Source organism: Cherax quadricarinatus, chromosome 20 (assembly GCF_038502225.1).
Source record: "Cherax quadricarinatus isolate ZL_2023a chromosome 20, ASM3850222v1, whole genome shotgun sequence".
NCBI classification, from domain to species: Eukaryota; Metazoa; Arthropoda; class Malacostraca; order Decapoda; family Parastacidae; genus Cherax; species Cherax quadricarinatus.
The window spans coordinates 38,643,419-38,659,394 of record NC_091311.1 but is presented as its reverse complement, the minus strand read 5'-3'; positions in this window follow the sequence as shown (position 1 = coordinate 38,659,394).

The following is a 15,976-nucleotide window of genomic DNA, read 5'->3' as shown; positions in this document are numbered from 1 at the left end:
CTCAGTTGTTGTTCCTTGTCCATGTCTTGCCCTCTCAGCTGTTGTTCCTTGTCCATGTCTTGCCATCTCAGTTGTTGTTCCTTGTCCATGTCTTGCCATCTCAGTTGTTGTTCCTTGTCCATGTCTTACCATATCAGTTGTTGTTCCTTGTCCATGTCTTACCATCTCAGTTGTTGTTCCTTGTCCATGTCTTGCCATCTCAGTTGTTGTTCCTTTCCATGTCTTGCCATCTCAGTTGTTGTTCCTTGTCCATGTCTTGCCCTCTCAGCTGTTGTTCCTTGTCCATGTCTTGCCATCTCAGTTGTTGTTCCTTGGCCATGTCTTGCCATCTCAATTGTTGTTCCTTGGCCATGTCTTGCCCTCTCAGCTGTTGTTCCTTGTCCATGTCTTGCCATCTCAGTTGTTATTCCTTGGCCATGTCTTGCCATCTCAGTTGTTGTTCCTTGGCCATGTCTTAACATCTCAGTTGTTGTTCCTTGGCCATGTCTTGCCATCTCAGTTGTTGTTCCTTGGCCATGTCTTGCCATCTCAGTTGTTGTTCCTTGGCCATGTCTTGCCATCTCAGTTGTTGTTCCTTGGCCATGTCTTGCCATCTCAGTTGTTGTTCCTTGGCCATGTCTTAACATCTCAGTTGTTGTTCCTTGGCCATGTCTTGCCATCTCAGTTGTTGTTCCTTGGCCATGTCTTGCCATCTCAGTTGTTGTTCCTTGGCCATGTCTTGCCATCTCAGCTGTTGTTCCTTGTCCATGTCTTGCCATCTCAGTTGTTGTTCCTTGGCCATGTCTTGCCATCTCAGTTGTTGTTCCTTGGCCATGTCTTGCCATCTCAATTGTTGTTCCTTGGCCATGTCTTGCCATCTCAATTGTTGTTCCTTGGCCATGTCTTGCCCTCTCAGCTGTTGTTCCTTGTCCATGTCTTGCCATCTCAGTTGTTGTTCCTTGTCCATGTCTTGCCATCTCAGTTGTTGTTCCTTGTCCATGTCTTGCCCTCTCAGCTGTTGTTCCTTGTCCATGTCTTGCCATCTCAGTTGTTGTTCCTTGTCCATGTCTTGCCATCTCAGTTGTTGTTCCTTGTCCATGTCTTGCCATCTCAGTTGTTGTTCCTTGTCCATGTCTTGCCATCTCAGTTGTTGTTCCTTGGCCATGTCTTGCCCTCTCAGCTGTTGTTCCTTGTCCATGTCTTGCCATCTCAGTTGTTGTTCCTTGGCCAACGCTTGCTGACCGTCTCCAGCTACCTACTTGTACTCCCCTAGATGTTTAAACATAAAACAGAAACAAGACAAGGCTACATGTCAACAAGGCTACATGTCAACAAGGCTACATGTCAACAAGGCTACATGTCAACAAGACTACATGTCAACAAGACTACATGTCAACAAGACTAAAAGACTACAAGGAAGAGGTTTGTAGATATACATTTATAAGTGAAGAACTCTGAATTATTCTTGAGACTTTACTCAAAAGATTAGTTGGAAACGATATATTTTGATAATGCTGAAAAAAAGGGGTCACAGGTCGGGGTGATTAATTGGGTTTGAAATCTATCAGCTACACGATGATCATTAATTAGCACGTATTGTAATCAGTAACAGGGCTGTCACGTGCTGAGGAAACGGAGGATCGAGCCTCCAGTATTCCTTGCTGTGACTAGCTGAGCGCTGTATAATCCTACGGGTTTAGCGCTCCCCATGATTATAATTAATAATGTGACTAGCTGTTTAGTCCAACACAAGCACACAAGCCAGTGTATCGCATGGGTGCTGTTAAATACTTTAACACATCAGTTAAACACAGCAAATTAAGGGGATCGTTGTATCGCTTGCAACATGCAACACGTTAAATTCTCAGTGCTTACGCGGTTAAAGGCCTTGGCCGTCGCATGCAAATAATAACAGAATTAATAAGACGTAAATACTCCTTCTTCAGATGCGGTTTAACCAGCTTTTCCATCGTGGGTCAGGAGCAACACACTCCTGCTGTTGACTCCCCACATCTCTTAGGTGAGTGCTGACTAGCGTATCAAATCAGCCGCCAAACAGTCAATAGAAGTGGGTGATCTTGTTTGCACTGACCTGGAGGAGCAAGCGAAGGAGAGACGGTATACAGGAAGACTAGAAGGAAGGAAACTGCGAAACATCCAAGGTAAGAGAGGAAAAGAAAGTGGAGAGAGAGAGAGAGAGAGAGAGAGAGAGAGAGAGAGAGAGAGAGAGAGAGAGAGAGAGAGAGAGATTGCACAGTTACTGACGAGGGAGGCGAGATGACAACCTGATAAGGTCAAAATTTAGAGGAGAGATTACTTCTGGAGAAGCTGTCAACAGAGATCATGATGAAGGGAACACTGAACACATTTCTAACGTAAGATGAATGTGTGACACAATACAATTTAGATACATGAAAAGACCAATGATACAGGGATTCTAAAAATAGGTTTTATCATCATATAAACTTCGTTCACTCTCACACAAAGTGAAACTCAAGGAAGTCCAAATTATAATCAAAAAGAAGCGCTAAGCCACAAGGGCTATACGAGGAAGTCCAAAGGAATACGGGTAATGGTCGCCACCAGGAAGTACTGATGATGCGAGTTCAACACCTGAAACTCAAAGACCAGCAAAATGAATGTGTTAATTACATTCAAGGTAATTTCACGCGGCTGTAGCACTCTGGTAAAATGATGTTGGTGGCGGAACATTGCCTAGACGACCTTGGAAAGTAGAGGACGTACTTAAGCAGAAGATGAGTGAGAGGCTACACAAACAACCCGTACATAGGAGAAAGTTAATGACGATATTTTGGTCCGACTTGGACCATTAACTAGTCCAAGTCGGACCGAAATGCTGTAAGTTTCTTCTGTGTGCGGGTTATTAGTGAATTGTTCCAGTCACGGTATTATGCCTCTTATTCTTTGTGAGGGAGAGGAGAGAGGCTGTGGTGGAGGCAGTGAGCTGTGGAAGACTTTTGTGCTGTACTGGAGGATGAACAAAAGTACAAGGGATTTCAGTTATTTATACAATAAAAAAAATTGAATTGGGCAATATTGCAGTTGGCCTACTGACCCATGATAGGCAGGTCGAATTCATACCAAGCCCTTGTTATTAATATGTATGTTTAACCCATTATTCAAAACACTGTTTCAGAGACTAGTCCCTGCATTTGTTCCACCTAACTTAACTTAACTTAACTTAACTTAACTTAACTTAACTTAACTTAACGTAACTTAACCCAACGTAACTTAACTTAGCCTAACCTAACCTAATCTACCATAACCAAACCTAACCAAGCCTAACTTAACCAAACCTAGTTTTATCTAACCTAACGTTACTTAATCTAATCTAACGTAACCTAATCTAACTTAGGTATAAAGAGTAGTATTTATAGACCGACAGAGAACGTTAAGAACTTGACTGAAGAAAAATAAAACTCACCAGAAAAATTGCGTAATAAAATGAGACTATATTGCACGATGTTGCAGAGAGCAGAGTGCATCATGCAGCTAGCAGGCAGCCTCACACACTCACACTCACACACACACACACACACACACACACACAGTAACCTTCGCTACGCCCACTGAGTATGTACGCATTCAGCCGTCGCACACATACATGCTACGCCCACAGACTATGTACGTATCCAAGAGTCTCACACACACACACACACACACACACACACACACACACACACACACACACACACACACACACACACACACACACACACACACACACACACATACACTGTCTCTCTCAACAGGCCAAGTATCTATCGACAAGTGCCTCTGACACCTAGTAACTACATAGGCACTCACACACACACATGCATACACACACATACACACACATACACACACACACACACACACACACACACACACACACACACACACACACACACACACACACACACACACACACACAGGCCAGAGAAAGTGCAAAGGTTTGCAACAAGACTAGTCCCAGAGCTAAGAGGTATGTCCTACGAGGAGAGGTTAAGGGAAATCAACCTGACGACACTGGAGGACAGGAGAGATAGGGAGGACATGATAACGACATACAAAATACTGAGAGGAATTGACAAGGTGGACAAAGACAGGATGTTCCAGAGACTGGACACAACAACAAGGGGACACAGTTGGAAGTTGAAGACACAGATGAATCACAGGGATGTTAGGAAGTATTTCTTCAGCCACAGAGTAGTCAGGAAGTGGAATAGTTTGGGAAGCGATGTAGTGGAGGCAGGATCCGTACATAGCTTTAAGCAGAGGTATGATAAAGCTCACGGTTCAGGGAGAGTGACCTAGTAGCGACCAGTGAAGAGGCGGGGTCAGGAGCTTGGACTCGACCCCTGCAACCTCAATTAGGTGAGTACACACACACACACACACACACACACTGCTGCAGCATACGGTCTCCTGGCAAACCTAAGAACAGCATTCCGATATCTAAATGAGGAGTCATTCAGGACCCTGTACACTGTGACGTTAGGCCCATATTTTAATATACATCGCCAGTTTTGAACCCTCACCTAGCTAAGCATGTAAGGAAACTAGAGAACGTGCAGAGGTTTGCAACAAGACTAGTCCCAGAGCTAAGGGGTATATCCTACGAGGAGAGGTTAAGGGAAATCGACCTGACGACACTGGAAGACAGGAGAGTTATAGACAGAGGTATAGACATAGTGGACAGAGACAGGATGTTCCAGAGATAGAACACAGCAATAAGGGGTCACAGTCGGAAGCTGAAGACTCAGATGAACCGCAGGGATGTTAGGAAGTATTTCTTCAGTCAGAGTTGTCAGGAAGTGGAATAGCCTGGGTAGTGATGTAGTGGAGGCAGGATCCATACATAGCTTTAAGAAGTGTGATAAAGCTCACGGAGCGGGAAGAGTGGCTGGATAGCGGCCAGGTGAAGAGGCGGGGCCAGGAGCTGTAAATCAATCCCGCAACCACAACTAGGTGAGCACAACTAGGTGAGTACACACACTGTGTGTGAATCGACCCCTGCAACCACAGATAGGTAAGTACACATTCTACGCCCACAGTGTAGGTACGCACCAGGTCTCGCACACGTAGGTACGATTACATTATGTGAATTACATCATACACACTCACTATCCTGAGGTGGTCAATAACCTACAATTTTCACCTGAAGCCAATATTCAACTTGCATGTCAATCTTAGGCAGACACAGCCAACCTACACATCAACATGAGACAGATATATCCAGCCAGCACGCCAACCTAAGACGGATATATTCCACCTATACATCAACATATAAGAATATATAACTTACATATCAATCCGGTCATAAGTCTATTCATCAAACAAGTCAACCTAACATCTGTAGGTTAGACAGTAAATTCCTAATTTTTATGTTTCCCAGTTTAACGTCTATTGAGAAGTAACATCATCCACATCGGTTAACTTCCTCTGGTCATTATGCAAACTACGAGAGAAAATTAAAGATTCGAATAATTTCAAGGTTTGCCAGAGAGGCACCTTGACAATAACAAACAATGCAACTGACTGAATTAACTTTGAATTAATACGCGAAGTGCATTCTGAAGGACAGGCTGGGGATGCTGTGGCTCCGTGGATGGTGATCTCTGTGATCTTCTGGGAAGACAGCTACCATCTGAACGATGGCGAACGTGTTTTGTTTTTTTTTAATTTAAAAGTAAGCTTTTCATTGAATACATCAAATATTCTGCCTCGCGTGGATAGGAAACCAAAAGAGCGACACTGTAGGACAATTTTACGATCAAAGTTATCACGACTGATGGTTCTGACACAGATGAACCAAAGAATGTTTGACGATGCAACTGGTGGTTGCCATGTTACAGATGAAACAGAATACAATGTTGAATATTTCGAGCTCGCTCTTAGATCCACTTCAGCCGTCTTGAGACCTCAGTGAGACAGAAAACACAGTGCTCAAAATTAATGAGATGTTTGTTTCCAAGTGGGTTTGCCTATTAATAACCAATGTTTATTATTACACATCTATGTTTAGATATCCCCTTTTGCAGAGGTGAGGCAGACAGTACCTACCTCCTCTACTCATGGCACCGTCGCTGGTCCGGGAAAAGAGTCGTTCGATATGCTGGCACCAACACTCTCCCTGGATGGCACCAGTCGTTGCACCTCCCTAAGATCCTTGAGCATTCGCGATCTTCAACCACTCGGCAAACTCGTTAATGAAATCGGTTTACTCTTGTGTTTGACACTTAAAGAGAGACTAGGAACACGTGGCACTGAAACATGAGGGCGTGGGGGCGCGGGCGGTGCGGGCGGATGTGTTAGCGTTGTGCTTGTAGTGATAGTGGTAGCATGAAGGTGCCGGTCTGCTGGGTGGTGGGTGGGTCCAGATGAGTCTCTGTACACAACACTGCTGCCGGAGGTACGACCACCAGCCTCCCTCCCTTCCCAACCCCTCTAGCGCTCTTCTTTGCTATCTTTTGGGGTCACGATTTTATCACACTTTAAATTACCCTTTCTGTCACCCTGGTATCACCCTTGTATCACTACTGTGTCACCCTTACGTCACTCTTTAAATCACTCTTGCATCGCTCTTCTATCCCACTTTAAATCACCCATGTACTGCTCTTTCATTCCCCTTTAACTCACCTATATATATCTCCCGTATCTCCCTTTCATCACCTATTTATTTCCCATTTATCACCCTCGTACTGGCCTTGTACTGCCAATCACATTTCCTCACTGTAAGAAGGACAATGCTACACAATAACAATACTCAACAATAATAATTCTATGCTACACAATAACGTTATTATAGATTACGCTTCGCTCGGGACGACCTTTATCATGTCAACTGAATGGAGCTACAGAATATATATATATATATATATATATATATATATATATATATATATATATATATATATATATATATATATATATATATATATATATATATATATATATATATATATATATATATATATGGAAAATCCTCGCTTAACGTTGCTTCATTCAACGGCATTTCGTTATAACGTTCATAAGAAAAAGAAATCAATTCCCGGCCAGGAATGGAAAATATACAACCCGCGCATAGAAGAGAGGAACTTACGACGATGTTTCGATCCGACTTGGATGGATGGAGGGCATGCATCAACGTAACTCTCTATGTTCGCTAATGACCATACAAATGAAAGCTTTATTTGAAGATCTGAAGAATAAACGGGGTTCTTCGTGGTTGGTTTGAACGTTTTAAGAAACGTTTAAAACTGCATAATATACAAATAACAGGTGAGTCTGCAGGTGTCGACACAGAAGCTGCAGCTGCTTACGTACCTTTGCTGTTATGTCAATTTCCTTACTTATGGCTGTTTGTATTCGATTTTTTTGACATGTAGCGTGTTTCTTACATAGTTCTGGAAAACATGTGATACCTAAAATAAAAAAAATGTCAACAATGGAGTAAATATCCTGAACTGTACATAAGTGTCTTTTTGCACATGAGAAAGAAGGAGCACTGCAGCAGGCCTACTGGCCCAAGCTAGGCAGGTTCAAGTCGTAGATGTTCAGTATCGACAAGATGAATATTAGACACATGTGCAACATCTGCCACTGGATAGCGAAACGTCTGCAATAGACCCAGATGTTGCACATGGGTCTAATTTTCAGGTACAAATCACTCACTGGCTCAAGCTACTGGCCTAAGGTAGTCAGGTCCAAGACGCAGCCACTTAAGAAGAAAGAAGCACTGCATCAGATTTATTAGAAACAAGCTGGTCAAATATGCAAGATCTTACTGAACCTTAGCAACGTTGCAAGGATTACAAGGGTTCCCTCTGATCTCATAAATAAATTATATTTAGTAAGCAAAACTGTGCTCCAATAGAACAAACGCTTACTCACAAATGTGTCTAGAACGTGTGCACACAAAACGTATGCATCCAGAACGTGTGCATAAAACGTACTCGTTCAGAGCGTTTACGCACAAACGTATGCGTCCAGAACTTGTGCATAAAACGTACGCGTCCAGAACGTTTACGCACAAATGTATGCGTCCAGAACGTGTGCATAAAATGTACGCGTCCAGAACGCTTACGTACAAACGTATGCGTTCAGAACGTGTACGCACATAACATACTGGTGAAAGTATTTACCATGAACATTAATAAACTTATATGAGCAAAACGTTTTCATAAAGAATGTAACCTGATACTTGAACCTGCCTCGCATGGGCCGGTAAGCCTGTTGCAGTGTTCCTTCTTTCTTATGTTCTTACGTTCATTGCACCAGAACGTATTTCTCGTCTCCACAACCCCATGGAGATAACTGGTGTAAAATACCGACACGGTGGAGAAGTAAACACAGTTGCAGTGTAATAATGAAAGAGCCGCATTGTACTCTAATTTGTCTCTTGTTTTCCTCCATATGTCCCTACGGTGCTTCGATGTAAAACGTTCGTGTATTTACCGGATCAGCTAGGCTTTACAGCGAACCCCTTACGCTCTCTTTAACGTATTCCAGGACTTGTTCGTTGTTCCTTCTACGTGCATTTATGATTCACGCTTTTCCGATGACATTCATCATGTGTGTGTTCTTTTTCTTAATATCTTCGTCGACAGTCCTTGACAAGAGCCTGTTTACGTACCATCAAGATACGACTCATGTTTCAGCTTTGTGCTACTCATGTTCCTTCTTTGTAACATCTGTTTACCTCCCGTGTTCAAGTATCATCACGCTGACATCCGTGTGCTGCAGCTGTACTGTCTATGTGACGACGTACTCTCCAAGTATCATTCCTGTGTCATTAGTTACTTCAACCCGTGAGAGCCAGCAAAATCATCGTCTTCTAAACTTCATGGTGGCTGACTGGTGCAACGCTGGACCTGCCCAAATTGTGGACCACAGTTTGAGTCCCCTTCCATTCTTCTGTTTATTCACTGGCAGTTACCCATTACGACTTGTCTTGGGTAATAGACTACATATATGGCTTCGAGGGGATATAATAGCAGATGTACCATGTTGAAGCTGTGGGTGTGTGATGAGACAGTAGCATCACAGTTGGTGGCTGCTAATGCAACCACGTCAAAGAAGTGCTGGTTGTAAAACTGACCCTACTATAACCATGGCAGAATTGTACAATGACGGGCCTACCATATGCATAAATCAAGGTTCGAATTCGTGGATTCGAGGATCGAACCCGTGTTACTTTAGCCCACCTCGTAGGCAGCAAGTCAAAATTCACGATGCTCTTAACCACTGGGCCATCAGTACTACAAACATTGTGTACCCAGTAGCACTGGGCATGTTTCATGAACTCACTTAAAATTAAGTCAATTCTAAAATTTTCTCTTGTACATTTAAAGATGGTATAAACCTTGGTAATAAATACCGACAAGTTGGTTTAGAAAGACACGTAAGCAAACACTATGACATATTTATTAGAAAACGTTTCGGTCCTGGGACCTTGATCACTTCTAACATACAGAGGTAGAAAGACATTATATATATAGGCGGAGAGTGAGGTATGACGCACGTGACCTGAGGAATGTCATAAGAACATAAGAATGGAGGAACACTGTAGAAAGCCTACTGGCCCATGCGAGGCAGGTCCTTATCAAAACAACCTCTACCTATAATGAGGACGGGTAGACGATGAAATCATGTGACTCCTGTGTTGTTGGGTTGGTGCTGCTTAAGTATCATGTATGCCAATGTTTTTGAAATTTTGTAGTTTCCAGTGTTGCGTTCTATAGGCACAAGCTATCCTCAACAACCCGCCCACGGAACAGCCCCCTAAGCAGTTCATAGTACTCCCATGTGGCGATGTTGCCACGAATACTCGCCGGGCACTTGCTATGAGTAACATCAACGTTTCCACCATAAACACATCATCTATCAAAGACCTCACTACGAAACGCAGCCCCACACCTCTAGCTTCTACAGCAGGCGTCTACACTATCCCCTGTGGGTTCTGTCCCAAGAAATATGTAGGCGAGACAGGCAGAGATCTTGCAGTCCGCCTGAATGAGCATCGAAATGCCTCTAACAGAGACGATGTAAGGTACGCCTGTGTCCTCCACAGAGACTCCACGGGGCATTTGATGAACTGGAATGAGGCACAACTCGTTCTCACCGAACCAGACCTCAGACGCCGACGGTGCCTAGAAGCCTCACTAATCGCCGTCACCGACACTATAGAACGCAACACTGGAAACTACAAAATTTCAAAAGCATTGGCATACATGATACTTAAGCAGCACCAACCCAACAACACAGGAGTCGTTAGGTAAGACACATATGCAACAGTTAGACAACTTTATTCCGAAACGTTTCGCCTACACAGTAGGCTTCTTCAGTCGAATACAGAAAGTAGGCAGGAACAGAAGAGATGTGAAGACGATGTAATCAGTCCATCACCCTTAAAGTCGTAGAATTTGAGGTTGTCAGTCCCTCGGCCTGGAGAAGTTCAGTTCCATAGTCAGGAACTATCTGAAGATCAAGCGACAGTGCGGAGACTTAAATACTGTCGGAAGGAGAGGTGCAGGGTAGTAGTAGTAGTAGTAATAGTATTAGTGAGAGGCAACTGAGAGGTCATGTCCCTCTCAGATCCAACCCTTCTCACTTGAAAAGCTTGTTCAAGGTGTTTTCTGTACCAAGATGCCACGTGTTGCAGTGTCTGACAAGATGAACATCAAAATGGTATATAATACCGACAGGTTGTTAGGTAAGACACATATGCAACAGTTAGACAACTTTATTCCGAAACGTTTCGCCTACACAGTAGGCTTCTTCAGTCGAATACAGAAAGTAGGCAGGAACAGAAGAGATGTGAAGACGATGTAATCAGTCCATCACCCTTAAAGTCGTAGAATTTGAGGTTGTCAGTCCCTCGGCCTGGAGAAGTTCAGTTCCATAGTCAGGAACTATCTGAAGATCAAGCGACAGTGCGGAGACTTAAATACTGTCGGAAGGAGAGGTGCAGGGTAGTAGTAGTAGTAGTAATAGTATTAGTGAGAGGCAACTGAGAGGTCATGTCCCTCTCAGATCCAACCCTTCTCACTTGAAAAGCTTGTTCAAGGTGTTTTCTGTACCAAGATGCCACGTGTTGCAGTGTCTGACAAGATGAACATCAAAATGGTATATAATACCGACAGGTTGTTAGGTAAGACACATATGCAACAGTTAGACAACTTTATTCCGAAACGTTTCACCTACACAGTATCCTTCTTCAGTCGAATACAGAAAGTAGGCAGGAACAGAAGAGATGTGAAGACGATGTAATCAGTCCATCACCCTTAAAGTCGTAGAATTTGAGGTTGTCAGTCCCTCGGCCTGGAGAAGTTCAGTTCCATAGTCAGGAACTATCTGAAGATCAAGCGACAGTGCGGAGACTTAAATACTGTCGGAAGGAGAGGTGCAGGGTAGTAGTAGTAGTAGTAATAGTATTAGTGAGAGGCAACTGAGAGGTCATGTCCCTCTCAGATCCAACCCTTCTCACTTGAAAAGCTTGTTCAAGGTGTTTTCTGTACCAAGATGCCACGTGTTGCAGTGTCTGACAAGATGAACATCAAAATGGTATATAATACCGACAGGTTGTTAGGTAAGACACATATGCAACAGTTAGACAACTTTATTCCGAAACGTTTCGCCTACACAGTAGGCTTCTTCAGTCGAATACAGAAAGTAGGCAGGAACAGAAGAGATGTGAAGACGATGTAATCAGTCCATCACCCTTAAAGTCGTAGAATTTGAGGTTGTCAGTCCCTCGGCCTGGAGAAGTTCAGTTCCATAGTCAGGAACTATCTGAAGATCAAGCGACAGTGCGGAGACTTAAATACTGTCGGAAGGAGAGGTGCAGGGTAGTAGTAGTAGTAGTAATAGTATTAGTGAGAGGCAACTGAGAGGTCATGTCCCTCTCAGATCCAACCCTTCTCACTTGAAAAGCTTGTTCAAGGTGTTTTCTGTACCAAGATGCCACGTGTTGCAGTGTCTGACAAGATGAACATCAAAATGGTATATAATACCGACAGGTTGTTAGGTAAGACACATATGCAACAGTTAGACAACTTTATTCCGAAACGTTTCACCTACACAGTATCCTTCTTCAGTCGAATACAGAAAGTAGGCAGGAACAGAAGAGATGTGAAGACGATGTAATCAGTCCATCACCCTTAAAGTCGTAGAATTTGAGGTTGTCAGTCCCTCGGCCTGGAGAAGTTCAGTTCCATAGTCAGGAACTATCTGAAGATCAAGCGACAGTGCGGAGACTTAAATACTGTCGGAAGGAGAGGTGCAGGGTAGTAGTAGTAGTAGTAATAGTATTAGTGAGAGGCAACTGAGAGGTCATGTCCCTCTCAGATCCAACCCTTCTCACTTGAAAAGCTTGTTCAAGGTGTTTTCTGTACCAAGATGCCACGTGTTGCAGTGTCTGACAAGATGAACATCAAAATGGTATATAATACCGACAGGTTGTTAGGTAAGACACATATGCAACAGTTAGACAACTTTATTCCGAAACGTTTCACCTACACAGTATCCTTCTTCAGTCGAATACAGAAAGTAGGCAGGAACAGAAGAGATGTGAAGACGATGTAATCAGTCCATCACCCTTAAAGTCGTAGAATTTGAGGTTGTCAGTCCCTCGGCCTGGAGAAGTTCAGTTCCATAGTCAGGAACTATCTGAAGATCAAGCGACAGTGCGGAGACTTAAATACTGTCGGAAGGAGAGGTGCAGGGTAGTAGTAGTAGTAGTAATAGTATTAGTGAGAGGCAACTGAGAGGTCATGTCCCTCTCAGATCCAACCCTTCTCACTTGAAAAGCTTGTTCAAGGTGTTTTCTGTACCAAGATGCCACGTGTTGCAGTGTCTGACAAGATGAACATCAAAATGGTATATAATACCGACAGGTTGTTAGGTAAGACACATATGCAACAGTTAGACAACTTTATTCCGAAACGTTTCGCCTACACAGTAGGCTTCTTCAGTCGAATACAGAAAGTAGGCAGGAACAGAAGAGATGTGAAGACGATGTAATCAGTCCATCACCCTTAAAGTCGTAGAATTTGAGGTTGTCAGTCCCTCGGCCTGGAGAAGTTCAGTTCCATAGTCAGGAACTATCTGAAGATCAAGCGACAGTGCGGAGACTTAAATACTGTCGGAAGGAGAGGTGCAGGGTAGTAGTAGTAGTAGTAATAGTATTAGTGAGAGGCAACTGAGAGGTCATGTCCCTCTCAGATCCAACCCTTCTCACTTGAAAAGCTTGTTCAAGGTGTTTTCTGTACCAAGATGCCACGTGTTGCAGTGTCTGACAAGATGAACATCAAAATGGTATATAATACCGACAGGTTGTTAGGTAAGACACATATGCAACAGTTAGACAACTTTATTCCGAAACGTTTCGCCTACACAGTAGGCTTCTTCAGTCGAATACAGAAAGTAGGCAGGAACAGAAGAGATGTGAAGACGATGTAATCAGTCCATCACCCTTAAAGTCGTAGAATTTGAGGTTGTCAGTCCCTCGGCCTGGAGAAGTTCAGTTCCATAGTCAGGAACTATCTCTCCATGCCCAGTTAGACGTCCCTGCGCTGAATCTGTACTGGAAGAGGCTCAGTGACAGACAGATAGACAAACTTGAGACACGACATGACTACTGGACCTCTCTCCTTGACGAAGACATTCGCAGACCCACAAACCAACACAACCTTTTCTACTCCTTGCATGATCCTGCTCCTAACCCTACTTACAAATAACCTTAGATCCGCTGACAGGTACCTTCTAAGACAGGTACCATTCTCTGACCCACGTTCGCCTTAGCTTTTTTGGGTTAAGACATGACTCAGTTCTGCACTCCTCTCTAGCTCAAAAGGTCGCAAGTCCCTTACTCCCAGCTCACCCCACCGGAGTCCCAACAGAAGAACCGGAATTTCTCTTTTCAATATCTGTCCCACGATCGCCTTTGCTGCTGGGTTAAGCCCTCGCTCTATTTCTACGACTAAGAACACTCCTCTCCAGCACTATTCTTCGTCTGTCCCGTCTTCCCCGCTCATCCCATTTGGGATCTTACCTGAACTTTCGTTCGTTCGTTCGTTCTTCAGATAGTTCCTGACTATGGAACTGAACTTCTCCAGGCCGAGGGACTGACAACCTCAAATTCTACGACTTTAAGGGTGATGGACTGATTACATCGTCTTCACATCTCTTCTGTTCCTGCCTACTTTCTGTATTCGACTGAAGAAGCCTACTGTGTAGGCGAAACGTTTCGGAATAAAGTTGTCTAACTGTTGCATATGTGTCTTACCTAACAACCTGTCGGTATTATATACCATTTTGATGTTCAACACAGGAGTCACATGATTTCATCGTCTACCCGTCCTCATCATAGGTAGAGGTTGTTTTGATAAGGACCTGCCTCGCATGGGCCAGTAGGCCTTCTACAGTGTTCCTCCATTCTTATGTTCTTATGACATTCCTCAGGTCACGTGCGTCACACCTCACTCTCCGCCTATATATATAATGTCTTTCTACCTCTGTATGTTGGAAATATAAACACATATGCAGTATAATGTGATCCTTTATTGACTACGTTTCGCCCACACAGTGGGCTTTTTCAAGTCACAAACAGAACTACCTGGGGTGGAAGGAACGCGAGTATTTATAGTCAGGTTCAGAATGCTGAGGTCAGGTGGAGAATGCTGCATCTGATGATGTACCGAGTGGGGTTATAGAGTCTAAAATCTTGGGTAGCTTGGAAAGGAGATTGGACAAGTTTGTGAGCAGACCTTCTACAGTGTTCTTATGTGGGATAGCGATGAAGAAGCTTCTTGGCAAGTGGTTCAGCTATGTTATAGAAGCCACTATTCTGGTTGAAGTTGTCGGATATAGAAATAAGTGATGATTCCAGGATTCTTCGGTATTGAGTGTTGTCTTCTGTGGCGATAAGTCTTGAGTTTCTGTAGTTTATCAAGTGGTTGTGTGAATTACGGTGTTGTACGCAGGCATTCCTTGTGTCGTCAGACCTGCTTGCGTATTGGTGTTCTGAAATACGTGTTTGGAGGTCCCTTGATGTTTCGCCAACGTATAACTTGTTGCAGTCATTACAAGGGATTATGTATACCCCTGCAGAGGGTGGAAGCTTGTCCTGTCTATCACTGGTAATGTCCTTGATGGTCGTGGTTGTGGAGGTAGATACTTGAAATGAGGTATTGGAAAAGATGTTGGAAACGTGTTTGGCAATGGAGTTGGTGGGGAGGTCTGACGACACAAGGAATGCCTGCGTACAACACCGTAATTCACACAACCACTTGATAAACTACAGATACTCAAGACTTATCGCCACAGAAGACAACACTCAATACCTCAGGGTGTTTGTGGGAGTTGACTGTGAGGTGTAGTCTAAGCCCTTTAATTGACTTCCTTTGATGTATTACTTTCATAGTTCCTTGACAATGTGAGTAGTCACGAAAGCGCTTGGAATTTCACTACTCTTTCACAGTGGTTGTTTTGCATATATATATATATATATATATATATATATATATATATATATATATATATATATATATATATATATATATATATATATATATATATATATATATATATATACATATATATATATATATATATATATATATATATATATATATATATATATATATATATATATATATATATATATATATATTATTTTATTTATTATTACACTGGCTCATTCCCTCCAAGGCAGGGTGGCCCGAAAAAGAAAAACTTTCACCATCATTCACTCCATCACTGTCTTGCCAGTTTTTAAACTGCAACATTAACACCCCTCCTTCAGAGTGCAGGCACTGTACTTCCCATCTCCAGGACTCAAGTCCGGCCTGCCGGTTTCCCTGAACCCCTTCATAAATGTTACTTTGCTCACACTCCAACATCACGTCAAGTATTAAAAACCATTTGTCTCCATTCACTCCTATCAAACACGCTCACGCATGCCTGCTGGAAGTCCAAGCCCCTCGCACAC